General features: G+C 44.1%; 1 long non-coding RNA gene across 1 annotated transcript in view; it reads left to right on the top strand.

Moving 5' to 3' along the window:
• The first annotated feature begins 5,408 nt into the window (after window positions 1–5,408).
• The window catches only part of LOC106729587, a 29,723-nt gene continuing 20,644 nt past the window's right edge, over window positions 5,409–14,487 (top strand). The window contains exon 1 of the long non-coding RNA XR_001365997.2: window positions 5,409–14,122. This is a non-coding gene — a long non-coding RNA (uncharacterized LOC106729587). The remainder of the gene's footprint in view (window positions 14,123–14,487) is intronic.

The following is a 14,487-nucleotide window of genomic DNA, read 5'->3' as shown; positions in this document are numbered from 1 at the left end:
GTTACTGTAGTGGCAGTGCAGCCTCAGACTGGGGCCGGTGTTAGTGCAAAGTCAGTAGAGAATAAAGAAGAAAAGAGAAAAAGGGAGGGGGATTCCTCACCCCTTCCAGGAGCCTCTTTTTCTAGTCATCTGTCTAGAAAGAAGGGTTTTCTCTCATAGCTTTTGCTGTTTGCACCCACTGCACGGTTCTGGGACATGCCCACGTCCAGTCAAAGCCAGGAAATAAAGGAGGTAAATATCCCAGTAAACATGCCTCCATATTGTTCATTCTTCAGTTTTTATTTCTTTTCTCTTCTACTTGCTGTTATTTACACTTCTGAGCCATAGGGTAGTTGCTTTTTGGTTTTGGTCCAGAGTGTTAAGTTTTAATTAGTGGAAGAGACATGCTGTAACAGACTTATTCCTTGTTGGCTGGCAGTCGATGTCTGCCAACCCAGATACTTTGAAATTGTCCATTATATGCCTTACAATGGCTCTTTTTCATCCATTGGTGCTTAACTTGATGGACTTTCATCTCGAACCATGTGTGTTACTTTTGAGAAATTTTCTCAGAATATTTGATAATTTTCACCATTTTATTTTCTCTGTTCTCTCTTCTCGGATTCCTATTATTCTATTCAGTGTCTAGAAGACTTGAAACTCTAATTCTCTTATCATTTGACATTTTAAAAACAATTTCTTTTGATTTTATGTCCCACGGTCTCAAATATGCAGCCTCCCACAATGCCCACTACAGGAGCGATGTATCACATTTGCACAGAATCACACGCTCATGTCACTCAGGATCCCACATTCTCCTCTGAATCCCTTCGGCAACTGCCTCCCTCCACTCCCCATACCAGAGCCTCCCTCGGTTTAGAGCTGCAAGTTTTTCTCCCTTCCCGGCGACTCCCACCCATCTCAGGGACGCACTGACTCGCTCCCAGAGGGCGTGAACTGACCACAGCCAACAAAGGAAGCTCAGTTCCGGGAGGAAGAGTCTCGGTCCAGGTTTTCTAACGGCAGCCCTGGACCTCTCCGCGCTCCGAAAGCCACTGCAACGCAGCAGGTCCGTGCGGAGAGAAGTTCGGACCATGGGGATGGGGCTACATTTCCCAGGGTCCACCGCGCCCCTCTGTGACGTCTCGTCCTGGAGCTACATTTCCCAGAACTCTCTCCGCCTCTAGGCAACCACCTGCGCAAGCTGGTGCTTCAGCTAAATCTCTGGTACACGACTTGAGTGAATTCATTGTCTCCCGAAGTCCCAGCAATTCTGGACTCTGGGCCACATTCCCCGGAGGCCTCTGTGCTCGGGGCTACTCTCTCAGTTCCTTCGCCTTGGAGCGCTCGGCCCGGCAGCCGGCGTCCCCGGGTCGATGTCTCGGGTCAGCGGTTGGAGGTCCGCTTGAGTGGAGGGTTCAGCTGAGGCCGATCCGGACTAAACCTACCCGGTGGTTCGTGAGGAAGCCGGGAGCCCTGGCGGGGATCTGAAGGCTGCGGGTGCTGGAGCTGGGGAAGGGGAGGAGTGTGTGCAGGTTATGTAGCATTGTGCATGATTGTGACTGCAGGTTTATGTTTGTCGCCGTTTGCAACGATGTGAATGGGGTTTCCATGGCTGTGTGTGCCTCTTGTTTATGTTATTGACTATGTATGTGTGCTACCCAACCAGGTTCATTTGCCCCACCTGCAGCGAGCCAAATGCTGAGGTGCCTGACACTCAGGTTTGTAGCAGAGAAAGGGTTTATTCAAGGGGAAGCCAAGAGAGGACATAGGAGAATAAGCCTCAAATCTGACTCCTGTAAAGCTAGGAGCTTGAGATATTTATGGGTGGTCACAGGCGCAGGGGAGAGTGATTGGGTGCAGGAAAAGGTGAGGTAATCATTCTTCCGTGCAGGCGTAACTGAGCTTCAGGCTTCTTCATAGGATGCGTGTTCAGAAAGTGGCTTTTTTGGCCCTCTGACGTCAAAAGGTCATCAAAAGGCCATCCATCTGACACTCATACAGGCCCATTTGAGTGGTTGGTGGTCTCTACCGGCTTAAGCTGGGCAAGAACTAGCTCCAGGTTCCTGAAAAACAACTTAGGCAACTGTTAACCATAGTGACCCATACTCAGAGGTTTTATCCATAGGGAGCGGTTAGAAGAGTCTTGTGATATTGTCTAAGCTGCGTGAAGCTTGGAGGGTACGCAATTTGCAAGAACAATTAAAGCGAGCTTGATAAGTGAAGGCAAGTTACAATTCACTGTTTATTAGATAAGCAAGTTATAGTTTAATGGATCTAGTCCTCGGTGTCATGTGGAGGGACTGTCATTCTATCTGTGTTGTCCAGGTTGTGAGTGTGACAGTACGACTGTGTGAATGTAATTTTATGTGCTTGCGCCTGTTTGTGTTATTGGCTCTACTAAGTTTGGCGATGAAGGGAGGTGGAGATAGAGTGACTCGTCATTCTTGTGTCACTGGGATTTATATTGGCTGGAATTGTGGCAGTGTTACAGTGCTTTTGTGGACCTTTGAGAATGGTGAGCATCATTTGTGTGGCTGTATGTCACCATTTGTGTTACTGACTGGGTGGGAATTTGGCTGTGAACGGGCTGAGAGTATGGAGGAGGGTGTACTTATCTCAGTGTTTCTAATGGTGGATTTGTGGTTTGTAGTGGTGCTGTTGTGTCTCTGTGAGTATGGTTGTTACTTTGTGTAGTGATGTAGGGGTCTGGCTGTGAATTGAGTGGGTGTGGGAGGTTCCTGTCTTCATCTCAGTGTTTCTGAGACCTCTGTTGGCTGTGCTATGGTACTTTGGGGGATCTCTGAGACTCTAAAGGAAGTTGGAGCATTTGACCATTGGTCGATGTTGACTCTAGGAATGTAACTGGCAGGGGATGGGCACAGATTCTCCTTTCTGTACTTCTGGGATTGGTACTAGTGTCTGTGTTCTGCTGTTTTTTTTCTCAGGGCCTGTCCCCTATTTTCACAGTAGTGCCTCCACACCCTCATGGGAGCAGATCCTGTAGAGTTTTTCTTGGTATCTCCTACTCCTGTGTCCTGCGAGGAGCTGATACAGATCGGTAGGGGAGTGATGGGCACCCTGAGGCTAGCTGTGCGTGCTGGAGTTTCTAGGAGCTTGTGACCGTGGGGTTTCTGCTGCTCCTCTGTGTTCTCACTTTATTATGACAAAGGCCTCGGTTTCCTAGAAATGGCCAGAGGAACATGAACCCAGAGTAAAGGTTTAGGAGCAAAGGCCCTTCCAGGTGTTACCGATCTTGGATCAAGTGGGCCCTGAGCTGGGTCCTTTCCTTGCCCAGTGCCACTCGTGCCAATTGAACGAGACCAAGTTCAGCCAAGAGCAGAAACTTTACATGTAGATAAACAAATGGCGAAGGGAGAGCTCATGCTCTCCCTGTGGGGAGGAAGTGGGGAAGCTTTTAGGGGTAAGAAATGGGGAAGCCATCAGAATTCTGGGAGAGGGGCGGCGATTTCCAGAAGTAGCCGGGGCATGTGCAGTCCTTTGGGCTCCTCTGCCCGTCACTAATTGTGCCTGGCAAAGCGTAAGGCCCTCCTCTGGGAAGAGAGTTTAGCATGGTAATGAGGCAGAGACAACTTTCAGACCCTTTGGGTCTCATCTGAGCAGGCGCTGCCCCTGCGGTCAGGTGGGAACGGGTTCGGGGCAGTTGACTGTTGCCATCTGGGCCCTTTCTGGCTCTGGCTGGTTCTGTGATTTTGCTTATGTAGCATCTGCCTTAGTTTCTGTTAAGCAAGCACAGCTGTGGGCATGACTAACGGATTGTGGTGTGGGGGGAAAATAAAGTAGGTTAGTCTCTGCACAGGTGGGGGTCTCTTTCCAGTGACAAAATCCCTCCTCTGTGTCCTGCTACTCAGTCTTGAGGGATGCTGAGGGGCGACGTCCCAACTTCTGTAACTGCTTCCTGCTGAAACATTGGTGAGGTCTAGGGCCCAGTGGAGGAGCAGAACCTTTCCCTAGCCAACTCAGACAGATTCGGTTGCCACCAGGCTGAAGGCCCAACTGCTCATATCCCTGAGCTACCACCACTTGAAGCTGGAGTCCAGCCTCTTGCTGACAAAAGACACAGGCAGTTAAGAAGGCAGCATCTAAAAGGGAACAGAAGAATAATGGCCGCTAAGGGTCCCAGAAAAGGGACGAACCAAGTTCAGCCTGGAATTGCCTTCTTCATTGTTTCCCAAATGGTTGAGGCAGTTTGATCTTCCCCAGCCAGGTGGCTTGTTGCAGAATGTTATCTGCACTAACCTCGATTTCACCTGTTACATTAATATAGAAACAGCAAGAAGTGTTGGCCAGTGCACATCCACAGACTTGTTCAACCAAGAGATAATCCAGAGCAATGGGCTGGACAGTCACCATCCGGGCCAGATAAGCTAGGGATTTTTGTGTGATCTTAAAGTCTTGCCTAGCTTCCTGAGCTCTGGTTGCCACCACACCGGTGAGGTTCTTGGCAACCACATTATTGTATAAACAGCACCCCCCAGCCGGACCAATCAAGGTTCTGACGAGGGTTACTGTTCCAAATACAGGTAATCTAGTTCCCCTCTTATCTCAATGATGGACCTGCCGTGGGTGCAGGGGACAGGATCATGAGTGAAAACATGGACAGATTCAGATGGGGAGTATACCTACTCAGCGTCAGGTCCGAAAGGGGTTCACGGGATACTGTGAGGGCGATTCTCCTGTCTTGAGTTTAGGGGTGCCCTTCCCTCTGCTGTAGTGTATCCGCGGAGTAATGCCATACAGCTTTGGGGCAGAATGAGCTGTCAAAATTACTTGATATGGTCCCTTCCAGTTAGGTGATAATTGGTCCTGAGGTCTCCCAATTTTCCAAGTTTTTAGAAAAACCCAGTCCCCTGGCTGCAATGGGTGTAGCATGAAATCTGGGGGCAGGAGCCCCCTGGTTTCCATAGGCAGTAACGGCCTTCATAGCTTCTCCCACCTGGAGAGGCGTTGTATCGGAGTTGTCCCAATTCATGAGGACTCCAGAGCCCCTCTTTTTCCACACAGGGAATCGGCGTACCTACCATACATTAGCTCAAGGCACTTCATTTTAACTTTCCCTGTGGGGCCAGGTGTAAGCGAAGCAAGGCCATGGGCAAAAGCTTAATCTAGCTTTCGTGGGCTTCCTGGCACAGTTTAGCCAGTGTCCTCTTAAGGGTTTGATTTGTCCTTTCAACCTTTCCAGAAGACTGAGGTCTCCCTGCTGAGTGCAACCTCCACTTCACATCAGGAGCCTGGGCAGGATGTGTGCTGACCTGGGGACACAAAGGCAGGCCTGTTGTCACTCTGAAGAGAACTGGGGAGCCCAAACCTTGGGATTGTTTCCTTTAATAATATCTTGGAGATCTCTCTGGACATCTCTTTTCTGGTGGGAATAGCCTCTGTCCACCCAGAGAAAGTGTCCACTAACGCCAAGAGGTACCTGAAATTTCCTGTCACTCGGGGTGTGACAGTGAAATGTATCTGCCAGTCTTCCCCAGGGTAGTTACCCCTTACCTGGCCTGCCTGGATACTGGGCCCGGGCGGAGGCCCAGTGTTCAGGCCTGGAACAGGACTTGACCTCTCGTTCTGTCAGGTCTCTCAGGCTGGGTGTCACCAGCATCCTTACGAGCCAGTTATGGAGGGCCTCCTTCCCTGGGCTCCCTGATAGGCTTCTCTCGCTGCCTGGTGGGCTGTGGGTTTGGGGAAGAAGTGCTGTCCCTGTTGCGTGGTCAGCCACTCACCCTGGGAAGGCTTCCGGGCTCTTCCTCTGCATAGACCGGGGTGTAATGGAGCGGGTCAGGTTTTATTGGCATTAAGGGCAGGACCACAGGGGAGTCAGATCTCAGGGCAGCTTCTTAAGCTGCTGCATTTGCTCTGTGCTCTTTTACTACCTCCCCAGCTCCATTTTGGTGGCCTCTGCAGTGACTAACACCTGCCACCTCTCCGGGCGGTATGGCAGCTTGTGAATGCCTTAGGATCTCTGCTCCGCGTTTAACCTGCTTGTGGCAGCATACCGCTTTCTTCCCAGATTGTGCCATGGGCACGTACACTGGCCCGGGCACACCAAGAGTCGGTATAAATGTCGAGGCGCTTCCCTTTCCCCTTCCCTTTCCCCAGCTCTAGCATCCGGGTAGAGCTATTAACTCAGCCTTTTGACCAGAGGTCCCCAGGGGAAGGGCACTTGCTTCTCTTACTTCTCCCAAAGTGTCAGTGGCATAACCTGCATGTCTCTTCCCTTCCTTTATAAAGCTAATACCGTCTGTAATCTACTCTTCTTCCACCTGGGGGATTAGCTCAGCCTTCAGGTCAGGCTGCTGGAATAAACTGTGGCTATTGTCTCTATACAATTCTCTAGATTTCCCGACTCTGCTTGACTCACAGGGTTCAGGGTTTGGCCAGTTTTTATGGTTACGACAAGGTTGTCCAACAACTTGGCCTGAACTTGAATGGATTTCCCAGGCGACAGCCATTTAGTTCCCTTAGAATTAATCAGGGCCTGGACCTGATGTAGGGTACAAATGGTGTAGATTGTCCAAAAGTCACATTTTATGCCTCTTGTAAGACAATACTACAGAGCTACAGTAATCTTTGTAGTTTTAAAATAACATATATTTAGATGTGAAGCAAAAGTCTCCTTTGCCCATCACCCTTCTCCCATTCTTCTCCCTCCTAACTTGTCTCCAAAGGCAATTACCATCATGAACTTAGCAAACAAATTTCCAATCCTTTTCTATACTTTTACACTACACATCTATACTCAAAACCAATATACAATATCAATGTTGCTTTTATTCCAATTAAAAATACAATTAACTTCGATAAAATATATATACAAAAAGCTACATTACACGCATAAAGAGAATTGTCCTACCAAAAAAAGATGATTATATTATTTGCATCATCTGCCCTTTTTTTCAACATCATGTTTTTGAGATCTTTCCCTATTAATACATAGATACCATTTGTTTCAGTCAACTGCTGTACATTATTCCATAGTGTAAATATAATGCATTTTATTCAACCAATTCCCTAATGATAGGCATTTCCAGTTCCCCCTACCCCCAATATCTGGCTGTAGAAAGCATGCTAATTGTTTTTGGCCACCAGAAATCACACTGCACAGAACATCAAGGTACACACCTCCCTGGGTGTATGTCTCAGAGTTTCTCTGAGGTATAATAATACTAAAAGAAGTTTTGGGGCACCTTAGGAAAACCTCTCTATCCCAGTTTATTGAGTCATTTTCCTAAAGTTTTAGATTTTTTTTTTCAATTTGGATTCTTCTTTCTTTAATGTAAGATATAAGGCAGGAACCTTTCTCTTCAGGGAAGGCTAATTATCACCCAAATACCGTTTAAATAGGTCATCATTTCTTTACTGAATTGGGCTGTATCTAGGCATCTAGGCTTCGTATTCAACTCTATTAATGCATACCATTTCAAAGTTTTAATAATAATAACTATATAGAAAAATCATATTGTCTGAAAAGATTTATCCCTTTATCCTATACCTCTTCCTCATCTTACTGCACTGGTTCTTGTCTGCAGATTAACTGAATTGTTGTATTGCTATCAGGCATCGTGTCTTGTCTCTGACTTCAATGGGAATGTTTCCAAGGATTCAGCATTAACTGTGATGTTTACTGAAACTCTGTTGGCTTTTTATTTTATTGTTTCTCTTCCTAAGAATGTCCTGTGTCCCAGATGTTTTGAGTTCCTGCTAAAGGCTTTCCTAAACTCATAATGTTTTACCCCAGAACGAATTCTCTGATGTGTGGGTGCATATTCCTACTGAAGGTTTTGCTATATTCAGGGCATTCATGTTACCTTTAATGAGTAGGGATTTTGAAGCCTAATATGGTGTGATTTCTGGCTGAAAGCTTTCCCACATTTGCTACACTGATTAGGCTTCTCACCTGTATAAAGCAAGAGCTGAGAATTGAGAGAAGAGTTTCCCATATACCTTACCTTCATAAAAGGCTCATCACCTGCATGTGTTCTCACTTGTGCAATGAGTGATGTGATTTGAGAGAAGGCTTTTCCACATTTATTACATTCAAAGGGTTTCTTTCCTGTATGAATATTGTGATGTTTAATGAGGTACTGCTTTTGGCTAAAGGCTGTTCCACATTTATTACATTTAAAGGGTTTTTCTCCAATATGAATTTTCTTGTGCTTTGTCAGATTTGATTTGCCGCTGAAGGTTTTCCCACATTTGTTACACATATAGGATTTTTCTCCATTACACATTTTCTGGTGTTTAATGAAGCTTGACTTCTGTATAAAAACCTTTTCACAGTAATTACATCCAAATGGTTTCTCTCTAGTATGAATCTTCTGATAGGTAATGAGATTTTCTTTCTGACTGAAGGATTTTCCACATTCCTTACGTTAGTAGGTTTTCTCTTTATAGTGAGCACTGCGATGCTCGGTGAGGTATTGCTTCTGGATGAAGTTTTCCCACATTCATTATATTCAAAGGACTCTCTCCCTTATGGATTTTCTCACAGTCAGTGATACCTGATTTGTGGCTGAAGGCTTTCCCACATTTCTTACATGAATAAGATTTCTTTCCAATATGAATTCTCTGGTGACTTATGAGGTTTGACATCTGAATGGAAGCTTTCTCATATTCATAAGGTTTAAATTTTCTCATTTCTATGAAGTTTTGCTACTGGAAAAACAGTTCTCCAAATTCGTTACATTCGTTGAGTTTCTCCACAGTTTAAATTTTCTCATATTCAATTAGTTTGAGTAACTGGTTGAAGGTTTTCCAACAGCCCTTACATGTACAGCTTTCCTCTGCTGCATTATTTCCCTGGTGGCTATAGTAAGATTAGGCTTGTGACTATAAGGATCCCACATGGACAAGGTTTGTAGGATTTCTCCTCACCGTGTAATTCTCAGGTATTTGATGAGGTTTATTGCTGAATCCTTGTTTATACAGATTTCACTTAATGGGGGTTACTATAAGACAAGATGAATTATAATATACTACATACAGTCATGGCATTTCTTTCTTACATAGATTCCTTCATGATATGTTAAATCTAAATAAGTTTTCAGCTCTTTCCAAGTGAGTCATATTGATACAGGCCTTGTCTTAAAGAAATAATGGCTGAATTCAGAGAGGATGTCTTTCTGATTCACTCAAATTCACTGCCTTTTTTCAAACTCTATTTTCTTGGAGATGCATACAGTTTGACTCACAAGTCTTTCAGCTGCCTTTCTATCTGCTTTATAACTTCTAAGATTTCTTCTAAAATGGAGTACAAAGAGAGGAAGCATTAAAAATTAATATGTGAAAATTGCTTAAAACACTGTTTAGTATGTACTAAGTATGCAAAAAAACTTATTATTGTAATCATCATCATCACCACTTAAAATTTTTCCCACTACTATATTATTAATAAAATTTCAGATATTTGCTATTATAAGGTAGACTCTCCAGTTTCAGCCCTAAAGAATCACCCAATATGAAGGAAGTTACAAGTGCTAATATCCACTGGCCTCTAATTTTGAGGAGGAAACTTCCTGAGGAACTTTGGGTAGGACACTGACGTTTGATTAGTATGTACAGCTTTGAATGTTTTTAAATTAACCTTCCATAACTCAGAAATCAGCAAAATGAAGTGATCACAAAATAAGTAACAACAGGATGAAAGAGTAAGTTTATAAAAAGAATCTATTTAAAAGACTAGACAAGAGGAGAGAATGACCAGAGGGATAAACATACACAGAGGACACAGTGTATTAAACACAGTAGACTGACACATGCATTTATTTTTGATTCCTCCAGCAACTTCATCAAAGTTATGTAAATGGGAAGGTGGGACAATATAAACTTACAGGAAAAAAGAATTGGTGGGGGGTAAGGGTATAGCTCAAGTGGTAGAGGGTACGCTTAGCATGCAGGAGGTCCTGGGTTCAAACCCCAGCATCCCCTCTAAAAATAAATAAGGAAACCTAATTACCTCCCCCTCCCCACAAAAAAGTTTAAAAGAGAATTGATAGTTGATGAGTTATGTCAACACATAAGATGGCAGCAGAAAGAAGACTGTTAGCTGACCAGGTACCTCAATAAAAGTGCCCACAGAAAAGAATGCCAATGAAAACAAGGTATAAACAAATCACTGCGACAACTCGTGGACTGGAGGAACCAAATGCCCCAAAAGGTGGTGATAAAGCATGGAGCTCAAAAAAGGATTAAGTAGTTTGAAACTCAGCACCTCCACCACCTCCACCACCTCCATTCACGCCAAGTGATTAGCACCTGTGCTAAGTCTCAACTACGTCCACACATGTTTTATACTCTCCCTGGCCCCTGCCTTGAGTATGGGCTGGACTTAGTAACTCATTTCTAATGAACAGATTATGGTGGAAGTGATGGGATGTGACCTCTGAACCTAGATCATAAAAGGTACTGTGGTTTCCTGACTATGTTCTCTCTCCTTCCTGTATCACTTGATCTGGGGGTGGGATGGGGGGGAGGGACTATTAAGCCAGTTGTCAGGCAGCCTGTGCAGAGGCCCATGTAACAAGGAACTGAAGCTTTCTGACAACAGCCAGCAAGGAACTACTAAAAGCCATGTGAAGTGAGCCATCCACCTTGGAAGTAGATGTTCCAGTCCCAGTCAAGCCAGCAGGTTGACTGCAACCTCCCAAGAGAGCTTGTGCAGCAATCACCCAGCTAAGCTATCTCCCTCAGAAACTGACCCTCAGAAACTATTTGAGAGAATAAATATTTGTTGTTTTAAGCTGCTGAGTTGTAGGACGATTTGTTATGCAGAAACAGATAACTAATACACTACCACATCCCACTGGCAAAGAAAAGAATATTTATTCTTTAGAGAAATTTATTCTTTAGAGAAATTGAATCAGATGCTTCAGACACAAGGATGTGAAGAACAGATGGCAGGGAGAGGCACCAAGCTGAAATCAAAAAGATTAAATGGTGGGATGTAAATCAACTAAACTTTAATAAAAATTATCGTAAAAATAAATAGTGGGACTTCATCACTGTTGGACCCCCAAAATTCTGGTAGTTAAGAAATGAGAAGACTCTTTGGAGAAATGAAATAGCCCAGGAGAAAACCTGTAATACTAACATTTTGGGGCTGACAAATGTCTGAAATCTTGACCAAGAGTTGACAAGTCAACAGATCTGTCTGTCTGTCTGTCTATCTATCTATCTATCATTATTACATTACATTTCCCCCTACCCCTTGAGCTCTTTTGGCTGGTCTAAGTTGACATAAGACAGATTAACAGCAGGAAAAAAACCCAGTTTAATTCGTATGTGTGAAAGCCTGATAGAAATGGGATCCCTGAAATGACCAAAGCAGCTGTTTATATATCAATTTCAGACCAACAATTATTTGTGAAGATTTAACAAAGGGGCTTGTGCTTAGGGTAGCAAACTATGAAGAAGTAAAAGTCTATACATCTTTCTTAGCCTTGAATCCCTTCACTCTGGTGATGAGGATGCTTTTTATCCTCCTGGTATAGGAAGGATACTTTTACATGAGATATTTACTTCCTATTTTCAAGGGGGGAAAGGAGGTCACAGTGTTTTCTTATATCATTTTTCTCACTAGCTGTTTCTCAGGTAACATTAATTCAAAATAATCAATATGCCATTGTGGCATATTTGGGGGTGGCCTGCTTTAAGCCCCAACAATAGTCATCTTTTTAGTGCATTATTAATAAAAGATTAATATTAATCAACAAGCTAGGAAAATCTAACAATATGTGAATATAATATAAAAGTAAACCTAGTAATATGAAAGACAGATAAAAACAATTTAAAAAAGAACTTCTAAGGAAATGGATACAGCTAAGGAAAAGACATCTCCCCCACCCCAAAATCACCAGAAGTCCCCTACAATAACACAAAGAGAAAAGAGCAGATGTCATATCAAGGAAACAACATGTACTATATAAAAACTGCTCTTGGAAGTGAAAAATAAAATATTGTTAAAATTTTTATAGCAGATATGGTAAAGAGTAGTGGAAATCACTCAATTATAGGGGGGAAAAAAGAGTAAAAAAAAAAAAAATGACATCAAGAATTTCAACACCCAGTAAGAGAAGGTCCCAGAAAGAAAGAAGAGAAAACTGAATGGAGGAAAATTTCAGAGGACAAATAGAAGATTCCTAGAAATATAGATCATGATTCTTCTAATAATGAGGTCCATTGAGTACCCTGTACAATAAATAAAAAACATACCAAACTACACCTTTGTGAAGTTTCAGAAAGAAGAGTAGCATTTAAGAATGCTTGCAAAGAGGAAAAATAAAAACAACAAAATACAAATCAAACTGTCATCATACTTAAGATGAAAACTGTAAGCTAGAAGACAAAGGTATATATAATTCTCTAGAAATTCTAAGGGAAAATTATATCCAACCAAAGATTCCAACCTAGTTAAGCTATCATCCAAAAGAGGTAGAATAAGGATGATTTTAGACTTGTAAGGGCCCCCAATTTTATTCCAAGTTAACCTTTCTAAAAGTGCTAACAGAAGACTCTGTTTGTTTTTAAACAAAAATGAGGGACTAAACCAAGAAAAAAAGAGAAGGCATAAGTTCCAGGAAACCAGTACTCCAACTTAAGAGGTGAAGGAAATTCCCAAGATGAACATGTGCTGGTTGTTTATTTTTTTCAGTCCCACACTGAGCCTTCTATATGCTTGTCTGTAATGCTGGGACTGGGAGTCTGCATACTACATTTCCCAGGCTCCTTTACCAGTTGGCTTCCTTTTACTTATTCACTGACAAACCCAACATACCCATTAATTATCTCTAGAGTGGAGAAACCTTATGGACACCATTTAAATTAAGTAATAAAAGTTAACATCATCAGTAATGGGACATATTGACATTGTGCGTCTCCTGATGAAACTGAGAAGAGAACAGTATTCCTGATGGAGTTTTCCTCCCCAAAATGTTAAATGATGACGACACATCAGATAAACCCAAAGTGAAGAACATTACACAAAATAAGTAACCTGAACTCTCTGAAAGTGTTAAGATTGTGAACAGGTGGAATAAACAGCAAATAGTAAGGTGGTAGATTTAAACCCAAATATTTTAGTAGTTTCATTTAATGTAGAGGAGAGTATGTGTCTATACTTGGGGGTCTGGGACAGATGAGACCACGCATCTGTTAACAAATTATTTTGCAGTATTCCTTCTTGCTTTAAAAACATGTTGAATTTGCATTCTAATCCACAATAAACATGCCTATTTAAACACAGAAATCAGTTAATGTTCTTTATCATATAATAGGTATTTTTCTTCTGTCAACCCTCAAATTAAATTGATGCCCCAGAAAGATGCCCTCTTCTTACCATTTTACAAACGCCCAACATGAGGCTCAGAGGTTAATTTCTGATACACAGATGCAAGCCAGATCTCCCAAGCAGATGATCGACATTCACACATACACAACACCCAGTCACACCTGCGGCCACAACTCAGCATCTTCAGCATCCTCTGCCGCGCCCTCTTCCTCACCTGAGGACCATCAGGTGCCACCTTAACTCTCACCCTGAGCGCTGCGTGCACCGAGGCCTGGACTCACCCACCGACAAAGATGAAATGTCAAGTCAATGTCTCAACCACTCTGCATTCCGAGGGCGAACCAGAACCTATAGAAATCTTCCGGGCGCGGCGGGCATTGTAACGGTTGCCAAGACCGACCTCGGAGCTGAGAAGAATCAGTTCGCCTGCTTTCTGGCCGGGACTACATTCTCCATAGGACTTGTGGCTCGGAGCTACTTCCTCCGCGAACTGGTCGTTCCGACCAGTGCGCCCCGGCGCTCACTGGGCTGCCAGGGACGAGGAGGACTGACAACTCCAACAGGCCGACGGGTTCTATCTGCGAACTGCTCGGCGTGAGGGCCTCGCAGTTTTGTTTGGTGCGGTGGATGGACTCGGGGAACGGAGGCGCTGTTGTCCGCCTCTGGACTACATTTCCCAGAGGACCCCGCAGGCCGACGTTGTGTCCCGCGAAACTTAGCCGCTCCTTTATTGAGTGGCTGTGCCTTGGCTGCGCGGAGTTACCTGCTCTGGGACCTTTAGAATCCTGTACCACTCCGCCAGTTTGGACCGGACCGGACCGGAACCGGGGAAGGACTAAGGTGAGGAGTGTGGATCCGGGCCTTTCGTGTTCAGAACGAGCTGAAGAATGGAGATCGTGTGAGTGTGTGTGACTGTGTGTATTCGTGCTGTGTGACTGTAACTGTAAGTGATGATAACTGGGTGATGGATGGAGTAGGATGCTTGTGACTCTTACGTGTTCCTGGAATGGGTACGTGATTGTGACTGCATCGTGCGCCATGGGGATGCAGAGGGCCAGTGATTGTGCAGTTGGGACTGTGGGTCCCGGGGTGTGTGTGGGAGTTGGAGGTCTGTGACTGTGTGGTGGTAGGCGTCTGTGTCTGTGCAGGTGCGACTAGTGTGACCTTGGTGTGTGGGTGCGGAGACTCCTGTGACTGCGACAGGG

This window comes from Camelus ferus, chromosome 9, assembly GCF_009834535.1.
Source record: "Camelus ferus isolate YT-003-E chromosome 9, BCGSAC_Cfer_1.0, whole genome shotgun sequence".
NCBI lineage: Eukaryota > Metazoa > Chordata > Mammalia > Artiodactyla > Camelidae > Camelus > Camelus ferus.
This window is presented reverse-complemented; position numbering and strand designations above follow the sequence as displayed.